At 44.0% G+C, this 21,590-nt stretch overlaps 1 pseudogene; it reads right to left on the bottom strand.

Annotated features, from left to right (window-relative positions):
- Positions 1–302: 302 nt before the first annotated feature.
- The window catches only part of LOC143379979 (RNA-binding protein with multiple splicing 2 pseudogene), a 92,183-nt pseudogene continuing 70,895 nt past the window's right edge, over positions 303–21,590 (bottom strand).

Raw genomic sequence — 21,590 nt, 5'->3', positions numbered from 1 at the left:
CTCTTTTCCTTGAGGGGGAGCTTAAGAAGCATGTTTGAGTAGGAGGTCAGGTCAGGGCTTGCTGGGTCACAGTGAGGCCTCCTAGCTGGGGCTGGGTGTTCCAGCAAGAAGGCCCTCAAATCCTCCAGGGAGGCCTGGGAGAAGGGTTTGGGGTGGAACAAGCCTGAGGAAGAGGGAAAGGAACAGGAAGCCGTTCACTGAGTCAGGCTTAAGATTCATAGTCTCCAGAGAAGCAGCAGCTCTGCACAGGCCGCAGGGGGCGGTGGAAGCTCAGGGCCCTATTCTGGCCCCACCACATAGTTCTAGAACCAACTTCCTGGCGACCAGACTGAAGAATCAACAGAACTGGGATCCTTCCATCCTTGCTGGGTGCCGTCGGAGGAGGGGTACCAGCGCACCTGAGCATGTAGGCCAGCAGCGGCAGCGGCAGCTGGGTAGGTGAACACAGCATGTGAGATGGCTGGGGTCAGCTCTGTGGTGTACAGAGGATAAGGGGCCCAGGCCTCTGGGGAAGCAGGAATCAGAGCAGCCCCCATCGGGTCATAGGGATCCGGGGCGATGAAATGTGCTCCTAGGGCAGGGTGAACACTGGTGGGATTTGGTGTTGCAATAAGCTTGCTCTTGGCCATCTTGGTGTTGGCTTTGGCAAACTCTAGCCTCAGGGTTTATGGGTTCTCAGGATCAAAGCGAATATGCTTCAGTGCATTCTTGGAGGCTTCTACTCCTGCCTGGCTGTCAAAGATGACAAAACCAACAGGCTGTCTCCAGGTGAACCTGATCAGGGACCCTTCATGTCCCTTGAATGGCCAGAAGAGCAGGTAGAGTTCTCTGGGTTTAATGTCCACAGGGAGGCCACTGACAATGTCCGAACCTCCTCCTCCAGGATTGTGCTGGCTGTCAGGCTTCAAGTTGCTGATGGTGAAGGGGGAGGGGGTGGCTAGGGGAAGGGAACAAGGAGGACAAGCCTGGCGCCTGGCCTGGCTGGGATGTATAAAGTTCAAGACTTTTAAAGTCTGGCCGGCATGGTGGTGCATGCCTATAATCCCAGTGGCTCTGGAGGCTGAAGCAGGAGAATTACAAGTTCAAGGCCAGCCTAGCAAATCAGGGAGGCCCTAAGCAACTTAGTGAGACCCTTTCCCAAAATAAAAATAAAAAGAGCTGGGGATGTAGCACAGGGTAAAGCATCTGTGGGTTCAATCCCCAGTACCTCCTCCCCCCCAAAAAAGGTACACTTGGCAGCCACCTTTTGGAATGAACTTTAAATCAATAAATGCCTCTAAGTCATTAGACATTTTCTAACTTGCCATTTTTACCCAATTTGGTGCAGTTTAGGAAACGAGATAATTTATCTTGGAATTGTATCAAAAACTGGCATAACAAGTATTTACACATGCTCACTAAGTGCCAGGAACTGTTCCAAGTGACTCTGTGTATCATTTCCAGTTTTTTAGACCCATTTTACATACAAGGAAACTGAGGCTTAGAGAGGTGCTGCTATAGATGTTGTTTTTAACATCAACAACCAGAGCCAAAATAATTTTTTAAAATAACCTCCTAGTAATCCTATTTAAACCAAAACCAGAAACCATTATATAACTGGAATACCACTTGAGAGAACCATTTTATAACTGGAATGGTGGTTGCTGAGCCTGGAGAGAATCCCCAGTTCTCCAAAGTAAATATAACCTGATAAAATTCTGGAAGCTGTCCTGTCTTTTTTTACCTCCCCAGTTCAGGTGATTTTTGAGTCCTGGCTTAGTCCCTTATGCATGCTAGGCAAGTGCTCTACCACTGTACTACATATCTAGTCCTATTAAAAAAAATTAAATTTTGAAACAGGGTGTGACTGAATTATTGCCCAATCTGACCTTGAACTTGAGAGATCCTCTTACCTTAGCCTCCAGACTAGCAGGGATTTACAGGTGTGCCCCACAGTTGTCTTATCTATCAGGCCATCCAATAGTGGCTTCTTACTCCCCTCTCCTGACAGTTTTCTCCCTGTTGCTTGGCTCTGTTCCCCTTCCTCCAGTGGCCATATTGTGATGTTCTTTAAGGGAAGCAGGAGATGGCTCTTGATTCGCCTGAGCTTATAGTGACTGGCACATTCATGGGTTTCTAAGTGATTGTTTAGATAAAGATACAGATGGGGGCAAATAAGATTGGAGAATATCTGCAACATTTCTGGGAAGATTTTCCTCACTTTCAAAAAGTAATAGATGATAAGGACATTTCCTTTTTCTGTCTTGAGATGCCATTCTTTGAGTGTGTGATGCTGCAGCTATTTTGTAGTCAAGAGGGAACAAGCTTGGAAACAAAGCCCAATCACTGAACACGGAAAAATCAGAAAGATGGAGAGAATCTATGTCCTGGATGAAGTCAACCAACTTCTGAGCTGAGCCCAGGATTTCCCTCCCGTCTGGACTTCTTGTTTTGAGAAACAATAATGAAAATCCTTATCTTAAAGTCACTTGCAATGAGTTTTCTTTTCTTATGTTAAAATAATCCTAAAGGATACACATTCCCCTTTCCAGAAGAAATATGTCTTTCAAGGAACAGAACAAAATGTTCTTGATCTAATTGTTCCTGAGAAAATTGGTTCATTCTTTTACTTTATTCTTCAAAATTTGGTAAAACTTGGATTCCAGCAAATTTATTTCAAGTTCGAAAGTCTGGAAACATCACTTGGAGTGAGAGGCAGGACGGGCAATGCTTTTGTGGTGATGTCAGCAAATTCTGTTTTCAAATCCAAAGTTCATGAGGATAGAACAAATGAAGGGGAAATGGATGGGCAAGATTAAGATGGAAAGTATGAGACAGTTCTATTAAGAGAGGTTGATGAGTAAGCAGCATGTTAAAACATGAGGCGATGTCTCCAGGAGGTTTTTTTGTTTACTTATGGATTTATTTGCCTATTCAAAGATTACCATATTATAAAATCTTACAAGCAAAGAAAAAAAAAGTTGCAAACCAAGTGTATGGAATGCTTCTTTTAAAACCAGGAGGGAAGGCGGGGGTGGTGGCTCAGTGGTAGCGCATTTGCCTGGTGTGTGTGTGAGGCACTGGGTTTGATCCTCAGCACCACATAAAAATAAATAAATAAAATAAAGGTATTGTGTTCATTAGGGGTGGGGGAATACCCAGGAGGGAACAATGTAATTGTCAAAACAAATAGGCTAAGGTTATTTAAAACATTTATTAGTGGAACGATCCATCTAAAGGAATTCTACATAGCATCCAAATTAATAAAATGGAAGTGTTGTGTAAGGGTTCATATGTTAATATGGAAAGACATGCAAGATCTATTAAGTGAAAAAAATTGCCGAAGTATCTGTGACGTAGGGATAAACAATGGTCAAGGTTTTCAGGGACTGAGGTGATTCCTGGGATATGGGCCTTTCGGTCTTAAGGGGACAAAATGATCCACCTAGGTAATGAGATTCTATTTTTGAAACAATATATTCTATCAATTTAGATGTCTTCAGCTGCAGAATACAGGAAATCCTGGCTTATTTGACTTAAGCCATGAGGATATTTGCCCTTATAAGAAGTTCACATTCAAAGTGTTAGTTTGATTTTCCAGTTCAGTCCCTCAGAGACAATTTGGGTTTTCTTTTCTTTTCTTTTTTTCTTTGGTGGTGGGTACTGGGGATTTTTTTCCAGTATCCCCTATGTGAGCCATGTCCCCAGCTCTATTTTTTATTTTATTTAGAGACAGGGTCTCACTGAGTTGCTTAGGGCCTTGCTAGGCTCCTGAGGCTGGCTTTGAACTCACTATCCTCCTGCCTCAGCCTCCCAAGCTGCTGGGATTACAGGCTCGCAACTGGCTCAGTTTTTTTTTTTTTTTAAATATTTTTTTAGTTATACATGGACACAATATCTTTATTATGTTTATTTATTTTTATGTGGTGCTGAGGGTCCAACCCAGTGCCTCACATGTGCGAGGCAAGCGTTCTGGCACTGAGCCACAGCCCCAGCCCTCAGTTTGGGTTTTCTTAATGTCAAATATATCCACCACTCAGAAGAGATTATCTTAGTATCCAACTCAAATAAAGCAACATTAAGCAAAAAAGAGGGGCTGCCTCTTCCTGGGATATGAGGGGCCTTTCCAAGAAGCCCCCATCAGTTTAAAAGTAGTTGACAAATTCTGCTCCTGCCTCAAAGTTTGGAGCAAATATCCTTGAGGTATTGCCTCAGTGTTTTCTGTTTCAGACAGATTATTACATAACAAGATGATAGTGGTTGAGTCTTTGTTGTCGTTGACATTTTTTTTAAAAACATTTCTGCTTTTCCATAATGAAATTAGTAGTCCTAAGTAGGATATGATAGATTTGGAACTGAGATCCATAAAGTCTTTTAAATCTAAAATTAAATTTAAAATTGTTTAAATATAAGAGTGTTATTTTTTAAAAAAACACCTGTGTTTCCTGGAAGTCCCAGGTGACTTGTTCTCAAGTCTCATTGGCCAGAATCGAAGCCTGTGTCCTTTAAACCAATTTGTGGCACAAGAAATAGCTTGAATTTCCTGATTAAAAAAAAATGGGTTATTTAGAAAAGAACAAGGGTAGATGTTCAATAGAGAGTCAACAATATCTTCTGTGTATAAATTTTTACATATTAAAAATATATGTACTTGGAACTGCAAGAATGTAAATAAGAGGCTGGGGTTGTGGCTCAGCGGTAGAGCAATCGCCTACATGTGCGAGGCCCTGAGTTTGATCCTCAGCACCACATAAAAATAAATGAAATAAAGGTATTGTGTCCAACTACAACTAAAAAATAAATTTAAAAGAAGAATATAAATATAATAAATACAAATATAAATCAAGGCAGCTGTTTTTGTTTGTTTTTGGTACTGAGAATTGAACCCAGGTGTGTTTAACCACTGAGCCATATCCCCAGCACCCCAACCCCCTCTTTTAATATTTTATTTAGAGACAGGGCCTCACTGAGTGGCTTAGGGCCTCGCTAAATTGATGGGGCTGGCTTTGAACACACAATCCTCCTGCCTCAGCCTCCTGAGCTGCTGGGCTTGCAGGTGTGTACCACCAGACACTGGCAGGTCAGCTACTTTTTATGAGAGTGGATTTGTGCTAAGAAATAAATGTTGGGGCTGGGGATGTGGCTCAAGTGGTAGCGCCTTGCCTGGCATGCACGGGGCGCTGGGTTCAATCCTCAGCACCACATAAAAAAATAAAGATGTTGTGTCCACCGATAACTAAAAAATAAATGTTAAAAATTCTCTCTCTCTCTTTTTTTAAAAAAAGAAAGAAATGTTTCTGATTTTTGTTTTATTTTATTTTTATAATAGTTTTTTTTTTTCAGTAACGAGCATTATTTTTACATTTAAAAATGGAATCATTTAGAAATGAGGGCAGGAAAAGAGGATTAATTTCACCCAGGATTTGGACCCATGCAGATAAAAAGAATAAAAACGTTCATGATTGTGGAAGGAGAGACCTTCAGCTATAAACCCAATTCCATCCTGAGGGGAAGAATGATTTCCCAAGAGGCCTTTATTTGTTGTTCTCAGGGCAGATTCTATGCTTTTTAAAACACCTGAGAATGTCAAGGTAGATGCAGGCAGTATAACTCAAATTAACAAGTTTCATCATTATTTTTGGAAGAGTCATGGAGGGGGGGCTGGGGTTGTGGCTCAAAGGTAGAGTGCTTGCCTAGCATGTGTGGGACACTGGGTTTGATCCTCAGCACCCCATAAAAATAAAATAAAGATATTGTGTACACCTATAACTGAAAAATTAATAATTTTTTCTAAAAAAGAAATTACCCAGGAAGTATACAATGGGATACTATTTATTCATTTCAAACTTGGAAGTAAAAAATAGTTGTCCTAAATAGGGCATGGTAGCTGAGAATCTAACCCAGTACCTCACACATGCTAGGCAATTTCTCTACCACTGAACCCCTACTGTAGCCCTTAAGTAGATTCTTATGTAAAATTTAGAAAAAAAAAATTCTAGTTCGAGGGTGCATTACAACAAAACAAAGCAAAACAGACAAACAAACAAACAAAAAAACACCTTCAAAGAAGTTTGGAGTTTTTGTTTTTTTCTTTCTCTGAGCTATACCCCCAGCCTTTTTTATTTTGAGACTGGGTCTGGCTAAGTTGCCCAGGCAGGCCTTGAACTTTCGATCTTCCTGCCTCAGCTTGCTGAGTCACTGTGATTACAGATGTGGGTCACCACGCCTGGCATTGATCCATATTTATAATTAATCAGAGTCCATACTTTATTCAGATTTTCTTAGTTTTTACTTACTATCCTTTTCTGTTCAAAGATCCCAGGATACTGCAGAATATCTGTTCATTTTGTTCTCAAGGCTCCTAGGTTCCCCTTAGCTGTGACAGTTCCTTGTTTTTGATGACCTTGACAGTTTTGGGTCTGAATATATGTTTTATAGGCTGCCTCTCCATTGGGATTTTTCTGCAGTTTCATTCATGACTAGGCAGGAATTGTAGGTGTGGCAGAGGAAAACCATTGAAGCGTCATTCTTATCACATTGTGTCAGAGGTGCACAGCATCATCATGACTCATCACTATTGATGTTGATGTAGATTTAGCCGTTCTTCATATACTGCTTTTCATGTTGAGATAAGAACCTGGGGGCTGGAAGTGCAGAGCATATGTTTAACATGCACAAGACCCTGGGTTCAATCCCCAGCACCAAAAAAAAAAAAAAAAAAAAGCTCAATAAACAAATATAAGTACCTGGTCCTAGTTCATAACTGCCAGTTTCTCCAGTTAGCAAGGACTTAAGAGAGTCTAAACACAGGTATTATGATTTAAGAGGGACAGATGACCTTCCCATTGTCCCCGGGTATGGGAGAAGGGTGTGGGGTAGGGAGGAGTCAGGAGGACCTGCCCACTTTTGCCACATGCCAAACCCACTTGCCTTTGGATGCTTGCCAAAGGCCAAGGTCAGCTGCCAAGCAGGGCCGAATGCCCAGTCCTCTTCCTGTTGACTAGTAATGACCTTTCATGGTGCAGCTTCAAGTGTTCAACTCCCTCTCTTCTGCAAGTGCCTTCCTGTGGATGATGACTCACTCTCCAGGGCAGATCAGCAATAGTAAGGATCCAGGCAAGCTGGCCTGGAGTCAAGGGAGGGAAAAGGGAAACTAGGAATTAGATCTGAAAAATGCACCAGAAAAATGTCTAACTTTCTCCCCGTCGCACAGCAAGGTTTTGCTTGGATTGTTCCTTGCATTATTTGAACATGAACAAGTATTCAAATTCTTTGTCCTTGGAAGGAATTTTTTTTTCTTTCTTCTGACACATTAACCAGTTCATGCAACTGAAGTAGATCACACAAAAATAATATAATTATAATTAATTTAGTTAACATTTATGAAGCATTTTATAATATATCAGGAAATTTGATAATTATTATATGTTCCAAGCTCATTTGATTTTCAGCAATACTGCAAGGTTGCTAGCCATGTTTTATAGAGGATAAAATGAGGCACAGAAAGGTTAAGGAGCTTGTCCAACTGAGATCACATAGCTAATATGTGGCAGAGGAGGGTTTAAATGTGTCTGATTCTTCACTCCACACCCCTGCACTGTTCTACCAACCACACTGCTAAGTTCTTCAATAAACCACTAAGCCACCTGGCTGCACCAATCACACTCCATACTGCTGGGTCATCCCACAAACCACTACTTTTTCCGCTACCTCCTTCAAAAAAACAACTATGTCACTACTGCGCTATTCAACAAACCACCACCACCACATAAGCTACACTCAGCAACAGACCAGTATGATCAGTACAATATCCATATCCAGGATGGTGTGGAGGGTTAGTACAGTTAACCATGACATCATAGCACTACACCGTCCAACATGCCTCTACATCAGTCAGCAGTGTCACAATGCTCCCAGCAACATGCAAAGTTCTGATAGGAAGAGGAAGAATGAACTGGGTTCCAGTACAAAGGGTATTACTGTTAGTTCACTTAACCCTAGAAGTGCAGGGGATCCAGAAGTTCCCATGTGACAGTGCAAGACTCAGGGCTGCTGGAGAGTTGGCTGTGTAGAAGAGACCTTCAGACAGGATAAAGAACTAGCAGGGTATAGTGGTGCATGCCTATAATCCCAGTGACTCAGTAGGCTAAGGTAGGAGGATCACAAGCTCAAGGCCAGCCTAGGCAATTTAATAAGACCCTACGCACCTTAGTGAGACCCCGTCACAAAAGAAAAAAAAAATTCACTGAAAGGGGACTGGGGAAGTGTCTCCAGCGGTAGCGCGCTCACCTGGCATGCGTGAGGCGCTGGGTTCAATTCTCAGCACCACATAAAAATAAAATAAAGATGTTGTATCCACTGAAAACTAAAATAAATAAATAAATATTTTAAAAAATTCTCTCTCTCTCTCTCTCTCTCTCTCTCAAAATACACTGAAAGGGCTGGGGATGTAGCTAGACTATATGCACCTCTGGGTTCTGTCCCCAGTACTGCAAAGATAGATAGATAGATAGATAGATAGATAGATAGATAGATAGATAGATAGAGCTCCTTGGTGGATCACTATGTAAGTGTTTGAGTGTTTCACTGATTGAGAGGGTATTGGCTGGGGCTTTTTGGATAGGTTGGGACTGCATTAATATTTTCCCCATTTTAACTCATGAAATATGGACACTTGCTATCCTAAAATTTGTTATCCAGCATTTTTTTAAAGAAAGCAATTTGATTCAGATAATTCATTATGCCTGGGATGCCAATTCAAGGCCATCTGGGGAGACTTTTTTGGAATCTTCTAAATCACCGTGGAAGCCACCTCCTGGCTCAGCAGGCCCACTCACAGGATCTGAATACCTTCTGATGGATGGGTAATGCTGGGTGGAGACAGCAGCCTGAAAGGGACTTCACAGCTCTGCAAGGAAAGGAGCAAAAAGGTCCTGCATTTGACCCCAACACTAAACAGCCCTTTCATCACTAATGAAGAGGGTTTGGGGAAGGTTGGCCAGGATCCTGGACTGGGAGTTGAGGGCAAGTTATTAAAGACCTACAAAGACCTCACTGGGAAGTTTAAGGGATTTCTGGCTCTGATATTAGATGGCATTGAAAGAAAGGACCAAATGGCCCTCCAGCCTCAAGAGGGGTCCTCCTGAATGGAGGCTGCAGGTTCCTGCCATCAGATTCAACACCAAGCCAGGGAAAAGGAGAGGAAGGAAAAAAAAAATCTAAGAAAGATCAATATTCAGCTTTAACGATGCTGAAGGGTAGGAAAGGGGGTGATCACTTCCTGCCCATCATTCAGGGTCATGGCTGACACCTCTATAACAAAGGACAAGTTAAAAGAGAAAAGCATTAACAAATATATCTGTTCATGGTTTTACCTGACATAGGAGCCTTCAGAATGAAGACTCAAGACCCAGAGTGAATGCTCCATCTTTGTACTTAGCTTAGCTAAAGCACACACAGTTATATAGAAATGTGATTGGATTAAAAGAGGGTGACCTGATAGTGAGAGGTTGAGTGCGGAAACCCAGCAAGGTGTGTCTGTGTGACCTTCCCTCCTTCTGGGACTGGGGCAGGACCCTTTTTGGATTGAGGGTCTTAGGATCTACCTTAATTTTTTTTATGGCCAGCTCATATGCAGAAAGTTAGGAAAAAGAAAGAGTAGCATTTTTAGGTTTCATGGCTGACTTTGGGGAAAAGGAAGTCTAGTTTCTTTGACCTGGGTGGGGGGAAGCAGAATTCTAATTTCTATGGCTTATGTTGAGGAAAATGGGCGGGGGGCGATGAGATATAGGAGGGAGAGGAAGGTCAAAGAGAAAATTCGCTCACTAGGCCTTCACTTTGGGGTATTGCTTTTCTGAGCCCCAACAATACTAAGTGGGTATTCATGCTCTTTGGAAAAATGAAGCCAGGTAGGGAGCATTTGTTTGCTCCAGGAATCAAGACTCCTTGCCTCTCTTACATCGGTAACCTTTACCAGGCTTCATCACCTGCTTCTTGAGTTAGGTCTGGAGACTCAGTTTTCTTTCTGTTATTAAATATGAAGACATGCACGTTCAAGTTTTCCCATCCCATGAGACGGGCTAGACAGAGGTTCAACAAAGAAAGAGTTGTCCCTTTCCACCTTTTTCTGTCTCCTTAAAGACTCGTTATTTATTCCAATGTTCCTTTCTCACATTTATCCATTCTTGGTCTGCCCATTAGGAGAACAGGGCCGGAAACACCTGTTCTGTCCATCAGCATGAGGATGTCATGGGGCTCCATGCACTTTGAAAAATGCATGGATGATCATTGAAATATTGACAAAGAGTAGAAGTCTTTGGGTTTTTAATAAAAAATTTTTGTGTGTGTGTGTGTGTATTATTTTATTCATTTATTTTATATGTGGTGCTGAGAATCAAACCCAGTGCCTCATACATGGGAGGCAAGCGCTCTACTACTGAGCCACAACCTCAGCCCCAGTCTTTGTGTTTTAATAATGTTTGTTAAAAGTTCTTAATTCCATGAGGGTGGTGGGGGTTTGTTTGGTTTTTCACTGATTTCCCCAGTTCTTAGGACAGTGACAGACCCATAGTCAGTGTGATGGCAAAACCAGACCTGGTTGTAAAATGAAATTATAAAAATGTTATGGTAAGAAACAATGCCTAGAAAAAGGGTCACTCCCCTTCCCTTCTAATCAGCCTTTCTTCAGGAAACCTAGTTAGCCATGGGTCTCTACCTTTGGATTGTACATAACTATCTCTAGGAGTCTGAGTTCTCCCTCTTGAAATGTAAACACCCCTGTGCCAGGCTTTCCAGGTTAGAGATTTAACAGAAGCCGGAAAAAGAGCCATTTCTTCTTATCTGTTTCTGTAAGTGCTGACCCTGCACAAGGCCTCCAGTCACTTTTTAAAGAAAAAAAAAAGATGGATGGGTCTAAGATGATGCCAAATTTAACCTATAAATGTTAAAACATATACAATGTGGATCAGGGCTCAGAATTTGGAGTTTCTTCTCTGGGCCTGCCTGCATATAATGAAGTTTGGCATTCTCTTCCTCTCCAAGTGCTGCTTGCTGCTTCTCATCCAGTCTGATTCCCACAATAATCAGCTCTCAAATAAAGTTGTTGAATGCATGGGAAAAGAGAAAAAAGAATCATAGAATTTAACATCTGGAGGTTCCTTAGAGATCATCTCAACTCTCAATGGAGAAATCCCAGCAAGCTTTAGACCTCTCAAGATATCATGGCCTCAAGGGTTGAAAAATTGAACACGTCTCCCAGATGACGTGGGGCCCAAGTTTCACATTCAGTTTCTCTTCCCACTTTGTAGTAACCTGAAAGCAAATTTTGGAAAACAAAAAACAAATCAAAACAAAACTTTAGGTCTACTTATTGCTTTTTTTTTTTTTTTTTTTTTTTTTTTTTTTGGCAAGGAAAAGGAAATCATTTCCATCCAGCTTGGAACACTACGTGTCTAGTCTTATTCCACTTTTTAAAAGTAGGCAGATTACCAATGCTGGGAGATTTTCTTGGCATTCCATGTTCTTATTCCTGGGTCACAGCACGGTCAGCATACGCATACCACCACGAACTTCTTCTGTGTCACACCAAAGTCACACTGTGGGCTATGTCAATGTGGCCTCCCAAGAGCGTCCCCACACTTGGAACAATTGGGTTGATAATGGTCAAAAGGACTTGAGAAGTCTTGAGTCTTTTTGCCATGGTTACCTGGCTGGCCAGTGGCACATCTTCCCCAGTGGTCTAGCTTAAAGACATTTAATGAAGGAATGCTGCTCGTCAACTGATGCTGGTCTCCCTTCAGACCACAGGATCTGTTATTGTGAGTGGGGAAACCCACATTCTGTGGGTTAACGACAGGGGAAGTTACACATCTTCCCTGCGGCCTCTTGTTGCGATATAGCACGAGAGAGACCATGTTTATGCATGTTGCTATCCCTGGATTCTTCAGCCTTTCCTGAACTTTCCCTGGATCTTTCCTCAGCATTGAGGCCCTATGTCTGTTTATGCAAGCAAAAGAAAAGGTGCAGAAAGATGTTTGTCAAACTGTTACCAGTGGTTATGTTGGGTGGTAGGATTGGAGTCAGGCAGAAGGAGATAATTAACTTTCCCCTTCTCCACCTTTGCTCATTACAACCAGCACGTATCGCTCCTACAGTTTTAAAATCCCAATAAAATAAAAATGCAAGTTGCAAAAGGATGCATACGGTATGATATCATGCACATAAAATCCAAAATGTTTCTGACTTCTCCCTACAGGCTGATTCTCCGCACAGGTCTTGTTGAACAACAGGATGTATTGTCATGGGGTTCGTACCTAGGGATCTAGTAACAGCCTAAACCCTGTTGGAAGACTACACACCCCCTGGGAAGGGCTGATAGAGAAGGGAGGTGGAATGAGGTTGGGGGAGGCAACTTCACCTGGACCCGTGACCTTCTGTTTCCTAAAAAAAACAAAACCCTCAAAGCAAATATGGCAAAAAGGTCAATGTTCATCCCAGCAAGTGATGTGCCCCTGGGTGACTGTAACAGTATTCTCCATACTTTCCCATATGTTTGAAATCCTTATAAGCTAAAAAATCAACTATAATAAAAAGGAGAAAATAATGGAGTTTATCTCCTGTATAGTTCATCATCTTTAAGGAACACTCTATTAAGTACTCCAGGCAGAAGAAAGGAGAGAAGAGAGGAAGGAAGAAAGAATGAAAGTAGAAGCTGTTTTGCTTTTCTGATTCCCCCTCCCCCGAGGTCCTATTCAGCAGCAAACAGGAGAAAGAGGCAAAGTTAATGCCATCTGAATAAGTTCATGGATGGACGGACAGAGGGATGGATAGATGGACAGGTTAATGGACCAACAGCTTCTGGTTCTCAGTGTGGGTAGGAAGTGGCCTTCCCCAGGAAGGCTCATGGGGGCTGCCCCTGTGGCCACAGAACTGGCTGCTGTTCTCTGGATGTAATAAACTCACTCATAAAATCAGGATCCATGCCTGTCTGACTGCAAGTACCTACATGTAGGAATGACTAGTTATGACAGAAATAGCAGCTCCTGCCCATTATTCCCCTGAGCCCTGCGGCGAACATTCCTGAAGTCCTGCCCCTGCCCTGAGTTCAGACCTGCAGCTGCGGCTGTGGGGATTCAAAGGGGGATAGTGGCTCCCTTCCTCTCCAGCCAGGAAATAATGATGAACTATATGGCTGTTTCTCTGCATTACTGTAATTTTTTTTTCTTAAAAACAAACAAACTGGAAACTATTGAGCAGGGCAGGTGTTCTGCATTTTACTTCTTCTCTTGGAATGTGTAACCTCCATCTGGGTGGTAAGGGTCTGGCCCAGGGTCATAGCTAAGGGCATGTGTCCTAGCTTGGACAGCAGAGCTGAGCTTGTGTATTAATAAGCATAGAGGGGCTCTGGAAGGGAGCCTACTGGGGAAGTGCCCATTCCATCCAGGTGACAGCTAATATTTTCTGGACTCTCATGCTCCAGATGCTACACACTTTCAGATGTTATTTAATTCTCTCAACAGCCTGTAAGTTAGGTGAGTCATGTAGCTGGAATGTCAGGGGTGCATACGATGAATCTACAGAAGCCTACCAGGGCCAGGCAGGGAGAACCGCCATCTGTGCTAAGGCTTCATCAGCAGGACAAGGAGGAGCCATCAGTGACTTTTAATAGGAGAGTGACGTGACCTGACCTGCTATCTGGAAAGGGCACTTTGGCTCCCTGATGGAGAAAGGATTGAAGGGACAATAGCGGAGGCTGAGCAGGGAGGTCACTGCTGGGATTAGGATGGTCAGTAGGACCAATGCTGGGGCCTTGGAAAAGGACAGGAGAGATGGCTCTTGGATCTGAGAGGAGAACAATATGGAAGACCATTGGAGTGGGAAGTGGACGGTCATCAGTTTAAGAAGGGAAAACATTTCCAAGGAGAGTCTTATTTAGGCTCTGCCACTCAGGAGCCTTGAGACCTTGGGCAAATCACATTATCTGTCTGGGATTTGGCTTCCACTTCTGAACACTAATGGGGATGGATGCAGCCCTCCCACTGCAGTGACTATGGTCTTGCGCATTTCCATTGCTCCAGGGGTGGGGAGAGCCTGAACTGTGGCATAGCGCCTGGGACTGCCAGTAGCACCAGAAGAACTGCCAAAGTGTCAGGGAGTGGCGGACACATGGGAGCCAGTTGGCATTGCAGCCAGCAGAATGGCAATGCCAAGGCCACTGGCAAGCTAACACCACCAAGGCTCATTGTTTGGCCAGGATGCTGAAGTCACCATGGCAGGGCTCCCGCTGGGCATGAACTTCGTCCCTCCTTGGGTTATGTACCTCATTGCAGCAACTTGTTTTTTCAGGTGGGCAGTGCCAGGCCTCTGACCAAATGGTTTTTGCAGTTGTTATTGTCAAGTTTAAGTGTTGGCTGCAGGAAAGAGTAAATAGTAAGGCAGCTTCAAAATTACCCCAGTGCTGGGGACAGTGACACAAGCCTGTAATTCCAGTGGCTCTTGAGGCCGAGGCAGGGGAATGGCAAGTTTGAGACTAGTTTGGGTAATTTAGCAAGATCTGCCTCAAATTAAAGTACAATAGGAAGGTCCTGGGATGTGGCTTAGTACTTGCCTGCATGTGTCAGGGTCTGGGTTCAATCTTGGTACTGGGTGAAGCAACTCTGAAGATCAAAGCCAGCTTCAGCAACTTAGTGAGGCCCTAAGCAACTTGCTGGGATTCAGTAGTTGGAACAACCATGGATTCAACCCCTGGAATTAAAAAAAAAAAAAAAAAAATCTTGGTGCTGGAGGGAAAAATGAGAAGATATCAGTGCTGTGGCTGTGGACCTGGACTGACTTTTAGCATATTCATCTGCCAAGCCATGGAGAGGGACTTAAACTCTCAGTGTCTCAGTTCCTGTGCTTGGCAGAAACGACAAACCTACAGTGGATTTGCTCTAATAAATACCTTATATGCTGGAGGTGATAATGCTCCCAATTTTGCTCTTAAGAAGTGCCAGGGACCAAAAGGGAGTTCTCCTTCAAAGAATAGCCTGACAGTGCCAGGGACCAAAAGGGAGTTCTCCTTCAAAGAATAGCCTGACAGTTACAAGAAACAGCCCCCTGGGAGACATCTTGCCTGAGACACCCTGCAGCCATCTATCTCCCTGAGACATCCTACGGCCATCTGTCTTCCTGAAGCATCCTGCGTTATCTCACCTTGTGAAGACTTCTAGCAACTGCTGATAAGAGAGCTTCCCCATCCCCAGCCCATAAATACCCCTGTGTGAACAATAAAAGTTTGCAGCTTGATCAGAACTCCTGTCTTGCTGTCTCCTTTCGTGTCTCTTGTCCCTTCATTCCTCCCCATCTAGGTTCGCTGCCCACGTTGATGTGTCCTGCCGGTTGGGACAAAGAAGGATACTGAGAGGGCTGGGGCTGTGGCTCAGTGGCAGAGCGCTTGCCTTGCACATGTGAGGCACTGGGTTCCATCCTCAGCACCACATAAAAATGAATAAACAAAATAAAAATACTGTGTCTATGTATGACTAAAAATATTCTTAAAAATGAATGATACTGAGAAAGTAAAACTTTTAGCACATCATTAGTGAATTAACAGGGATTCTCACAAACATGCATCAACCCTCAGTACTCACTGAGTGCTAGACTTAGTGCAAAGCTCAGGGGACACAGTCCTAACCAGCTAGCCTGACAGTTACTGTCTGGGGGAAGGCGAATGTGTTCCCTGGGGCTGCATTAAGTAGTGGCATGCAAGAGCCCCCCATTGCAGAAACAAGAGGGGCTGCTGAGGCTCACTGGAGGGGTACCTGCCCCAAAGCTGGGAGTGCAGACCTCAGCGACTTCTCTCTGGCTCTCTGAAATGCTCTCCCTAAGCCAGGAAAGAGCTTCCCCATATAGCTGCACATTTTTCAGGACTCTGCTAAAACATCCCCTCCCTTGAGGAGGGACTTCGTAGTACTTACACTCCACACAGTGGACTTACTCTAAAAAATACTGACCATTTACCCACCATAAAGTGAGCTTAATGGGAGCACGCACTTGATCTATTGTCTTTATTTCTGACTGCATCTCCACTGTGCAGATCAATGCCTGGGCCACACTAAGCCACTTGATGTCCATCTCTGACAAAAAAAAAAAAAAAAAAAAAACAAAACAAAACAAAAAAAACAAGTAAATTCTAAAATTCTAAGTTGGATCCTTAAGGATGGACAGTGGTTGGCTGGGGAAAGGGTCAGGGAGAGAAGAGAGAACTTTCTACTACTATTCAGGATAAGAATCAAAACAAAAATCGAGGTGTGGTGGTGTACACCTGTCATCCCAGCAACTCTGGGGGCTAAGGCAGGAGAATCCAAATTTGAAGCTAGCCTGGGCAACTTAGCCAGACCCTGTCTCAAAATAAAAAATTAAAAAAAGGGCCAGGGATCTAGTTCAGTGGTAGAGTGTCCCTGGGTTCAACAACAAAAACAACCCCCCCCAAAAAAAACAGAGACCCTACTCTGATCCCCCACAGCCACCATAGCCTGAATTACTGGTCTCAATTTTTAACATGTTTTGATTTCCATAGCCAAAGAGATCCTTCTTGACACACAAATCCAGTCTTCTGTTTCCCTTGCACAAAAACCACTCTGGCACGTCACTGGCCTCAGGAATAGGGAATAGTATGTAAAAAGGCCAGGGGAGGAGAGCGGAGCCTTACAGCAAGTCAGCAAGTATTCAACAGGACAGGTGTGCTAGTGTGGGTCCTCTGAGTCGCTGGAGCTGAGAAGGGATTAGGCGTGCAGGAGATTGTGTGTGGGGTGGGGGGTGGTTGCTATGGAGAATAAGAGGAGAGGAGCAGGATAGGGCAGGAGGAGCTTTGGAACCACGTTGCAGGTGTGACCTGTGAAAGGAGTGGGAGGAGAGTGATTGGAGAGGGAGAGTTTCAGACTTCAGTGAGGCTCTAATGGAGTTTTTGCAGAGACAGCGAGACGGGGTCTCCGAGTCATAGTTGTCCCTCCGATCAGGAGGGAACTGGTACTGTGCTGTGCTTGTCTTTGGCTGCTAGTAGCTGAGGGGACACATGGCTTTGATGTGAATTCAGTGAAGGATCCAGAAGGGTGGAAGCAGGGCTGTCAGTCAGCTCTGCTCCCTGTAGTGGGAGATGTCAGTGTCACAATTCTTCGCTGTCCAATAGGCCAAGAGGGCAGGGGAGGCAGTGGTGAAAGGTGAGTCTGGAGAGATTCGCAGGAACCAGTTCACTAAAGATCCTTCAGGCCCTGTTCCTGAGGCCAGTGACGTGCCAGAGTGGTTTTTGTGCAAGGGAAACAGAAGGCTGGATTTGTGTGTCAAGAAGGATCTCTTTGGCTATGGAAATCAAATCATGTTAAAAATTGAGACCAGGAATTCAGACTATGGTGGCTGTCGGGGATCAGAGGGTAGTGTCTCTGATTTGGGGGAGGTTGTTTTTGTTGTTGAACCCAGGGACACTCTACCACTGAACTAGATCTCTGGCCCTTTTTTTATTTTTTATTTTGAGAGAAGGCCTGGCTAAGTTGCCCAGGCTAGCTTCAAACTTGTGATCCTCCTGCCTCAGCCCCCAGAGTTGCTGGGATGACAGGTGTACACCACCACACCTCTATTTTTGTTTTCATTCTTATCCTGAAGGCAGTCTGAGAAACAGATGCAGGAAGCTGACTGATGGGGGATAAAGTTATTGGAGAGTGTGCTTTAGTGGGGAGGGTCAAATGGGATTCCTACCATTTCCTGCCAGTTGTTCCCGGCAGTCTAGACCTGGGGGCAGCTCCCCAAGCATCTTCCCTGCAGAATCACCACCTCACTGTGGTCCATGAAGAGGAGAGTAAGAAGAGGCTGAGTCTCCAAAGCTTATTACGGCCTCTGCATTGTTTAGCTCCACCCAATGGGAGAAACATGGACCTGTCATGGGGTCATCGAAGCCACGGATGTTAGTCTGAGAAGCTTAAAGATAGGAAATCCATGTTCCTCACTGTCTCAGGGGAGAGAGGATACAGTGGAATAGCCAAGGTTCTGGGGTTGGAGTTGGGGAGGGGGGCGGAAGATGGAGAGGAGAATGGACCGGACTGAGTAACTGACTCAATAGGGCTAGTAGCCATTCTGTGTGCTCACAAGAGATCAAAGGTGAAGCCCCATCTGACTGGTCTGGTGTCTTAGTGTGCTTTGTGTGGCTATAACAGAATGCCACACTGGGCAATTTATAAAGAAAAGAGATTTATTTCTTCATGGTTCTGGAGGCTGGGAAGTATGAGACTGAATGACTACAGTTAGTGAGGACTTTCTTGCTGTGTCTTAACATGGCTGAAAGCATCATGTGGTGAGAGAGCACAGGTATGTGTCTGGGGGGGAAGGGGCTCAAACTCATGGTTTTATTAGGAACCCACACCTAGTAATCCACTCTCCTGATATTGGTGAATGGTCCATCCATTCCTAAGAGTGGAGCCCTCATGATTTATTTACTTCTTGAAGGTTCCACCTCTCAGCACATGGGACTGCATTGAGGATTAAGTTTCCCCCTTCTGGGGACATATTCAAACCAGAGGAAGGGTCAATGTGGGGCCATTCAGCTCCACCTCCAGCCTACTTCTATCCCATAGGCACCTTTATGAGAATTAGTAAAGGGGTCCTCTGGACAAATGCAGCTATTGATAGGGTGATGGATCCTATCTCCCATATTCCTCCCTGGCTAGAAGCCTTTGTGCATATCACAAGCTGCACAGTCACATGCACAGTGGCCTGGACACCCCTGTCTGAAATAGGGCACAAGGGGCTAGTTGATGAGCCTGAGTTTTAATCGTGTTGGGTTTGAGATGTCTGAAGATAACTATAGACGGAGTCTTTTTTTTTTCTTTATTATCATTCTTATTACTATTAAAATCATTGAGGTAAAATTGACATGTCATAAAATTTAACATTTTAACGTGTACTTTTCAATGGCATCGAGTGCATTCCCAGTGGTATGCGATCATTGCTTCTATCTAGTTCCAAAGCATTTTTGTCTCCGCTCAAAAGAACCCCATCCTCATCCCTCTCCCCTCAGCCCTAGGTGACCACTGATCTGCTTTCTGTCCTTCTGTATTTGCCTATCCTGAACATTCCACACACAGGGACCATACAACATGTGACCCTTCATGCCTGGCTTCTTTTGCTTAGCATGATGTTTGTTTCTTTTTAATACTGTAGAGAAGATGTACAGCAACCAGGAGAGAAGGGAAACCTTGAAAACACAGGAGAGAAAGTAGAGGGAGCCCCCAGGAAGCAAACCTGGGAACGCATTGGAAGAGGTAGGGCCAGGTGCGACCTGGTTTTGTCTGTAGACCTCAGCTGCCTGAGTTCACATGCAACACTGGAGCTGTTCAGGAGGATGCAGTCCAAGTGCTAAGTCAATGCCCTGGGGGCGACAGAGCGGAGGAGGGAGGATGCTTGCTGGTTCTTTGTTCTGTTTTTCACACAGGAGTCAAGGCAGTCTTGTTCATAAGTTAGATCTCATTGCTACTCTGTTGAAAGCTTTCCCGTGGTTTTCTTCCTTTCTAAGAACAAAATTCCAAGTTTGTACCTTGGTCCATAAAGCCACCGTGTCAGAACACTTCCTCCTGCCTCTTGGGTCTTACCCTCCCATTCTTCCTCTCCCTCCGCCTTTCCATATCAGCCTCTGGCTTCCTTGGCTGATCCTTGAATCTTTCCAGCACATTCCAACCTCAGGAGCTTTGCCCTGGCTGTTTTGCTTTGCTGGGAGGGCTCTCAGCCCTGAGCTAGACCTCAGCAGGATGCCTGGCTGGTGTCCTTGATTTCCTCGGTTCTGTTTAGGTGTCCCCTCATTAGAGAGGCATTATCTGGATTTTCTGAATGCACTCTGCCTCCATCATTCTTTCTTTTTTTCCTGCTTTATTGTGCTTTGGAGTACATATTAGCACCCCAGACTTTATGGACTTATTTTTTTACTTGTTTATATGTGTATGTGTACACACACACACACACACACACACACACACATGCTTCCTAAGAGCAGCACCCTATTTGGTTCCTCAGCACACAGAACAGTGCCTGGAATCTAGCAGGTGTTCAACAAGTCTTTTTTTTTTTTTCATCAACAAGTCTTGTTTAATTTAAATTTTTTTTTTATAAATAAGACCAAGGTTTGAAGATTTATTACAAATCTATGGTAATCAGGAAAATTAGAGTTAACATAAAATAGGCAAATAGAACAGAATAGAATGTCCAACACATATGCAGATTGCTGATTTTCAATAAAGATTCAAAGACAATTCTGTGGAGAAAAGGGTCTTTTAAACAAACTGTGCTGGAATAAAGAAAAATTTTTTTTTGAGAAATTTCAAATTTTGGTTCTGGGGATTGAACCCAGAAGTGCTTTACCTCTAAGTCACAGCCCCTTTTTATTTTTATTTATTTAGAGACAGGGTCTCACCCAGTTGTTGAAGCTGTCCTTAGATTAGATCAGCCTCAGCCTCCCAGCTGAGGATTACAGACATGCACCACCCTGCCCTCAACAAGTCTTTAGTTGAATGAATGAACTAATTAAAAGGAAAAAAAAAAAAAAAAAAGCTGGGCAAGGTGGCAGATGCCTGTAATCCCAGCAACTCGGGAAGCTGAGGCAGGAGGATCACAAGTTCAAAGCCAGCCTCAGCAACTTAGTGAGGCCCTAAGCAACTTAGTGAGACTCTCTAAATACAATACAGAAAAGGGCTGGGGATGTGGCTCAGTGGTGGAGTGCCCCTGGGTTCAATCTCCAGTACCAAACAAATAAAAAACCAAACCAGGGCTCTTAGTGTTAATATTGAGTCCCTGAACGGACCCTGGAGCTATCCAGATCCAGACTTCTAGTCATGGGAGTCTCCAGCTGTAGGGATGTCGGGAAGGTGTATGAACTGAGACTGAAGGAGCAGGGTACTGGGTACCAGGATGCCCATTACTGGCCATAGCTTGTCCACTCTAGCATAGCCTGACCCACAGGGAAACTAAAACCAGAAATCCAGCTCTTAACCTTGGCCCTTCACCTATGTGACAGCCTCTGTGATTGGTTTCAGCAAGAGAGGAGTCCTACATTTTTTTCTCCAACCAGAATGAACTTGATGTTTGCAGAAATTCCTGTCCCCACACAGAGGTTGGGTTCAGTTGCAAATAACAGGAAACTGAAAACAGTGGCATAAGCAAATTAGAGTTTTAAGTTGCCCCACTTCACAGGTCTAGACTAGAGCACCAGGGTCAGGGCAGATGTGGCAGCCTCCTTATGTTCCCGTGTCCCCAGCTCCTTCCGTCTTTTTGTTCCCCTATCCTGAGCATGTTGCTGCTACACACATGCTGGAAGGATGACTGTGTGCTCTCCAGCATTTTGTCTGCAATCTCAGGAAGAAAGGGGAAAGGGCAATAGATAAAAGCCACATGGCAGGGGGGATTCCCAGAAACCCCACTCAATGACTAATTTCTATTCTTCTAGGTAGAACTGGTACTTTCAGCTTCAAGTCCCTCCATGCACCTGTTACCCCAAGCAAAGCCAGTGTTCTGTTAAAAAAAAAAAAAAAAGGTACCTTCTTTAGATCAATATAAAAATCTTCAGGGTCATCCTGACCCAAGGTCCTGATACACAG

This window comes from Callospermophilus lateralis, chromosome 14, assembly GCF_048772815.1.
Source record: "Callospermophilus lateralis isolate mCalLat2 chromosome 14, mCalLat2.hap1, whole genome shotgun sequence".
In the NCBI taxonomy this organism is placed as follows: Eukaryota; Metazoa; Chordata; class Mammalia; order Rodentia; family Sciuridae; genus Callospermophilus; species Callospermophilus lateralis.
Note: the sequence above shows the minus strand (reverse complement) of the source record. Positions and strands in the feature narration are given on the sequence as shown.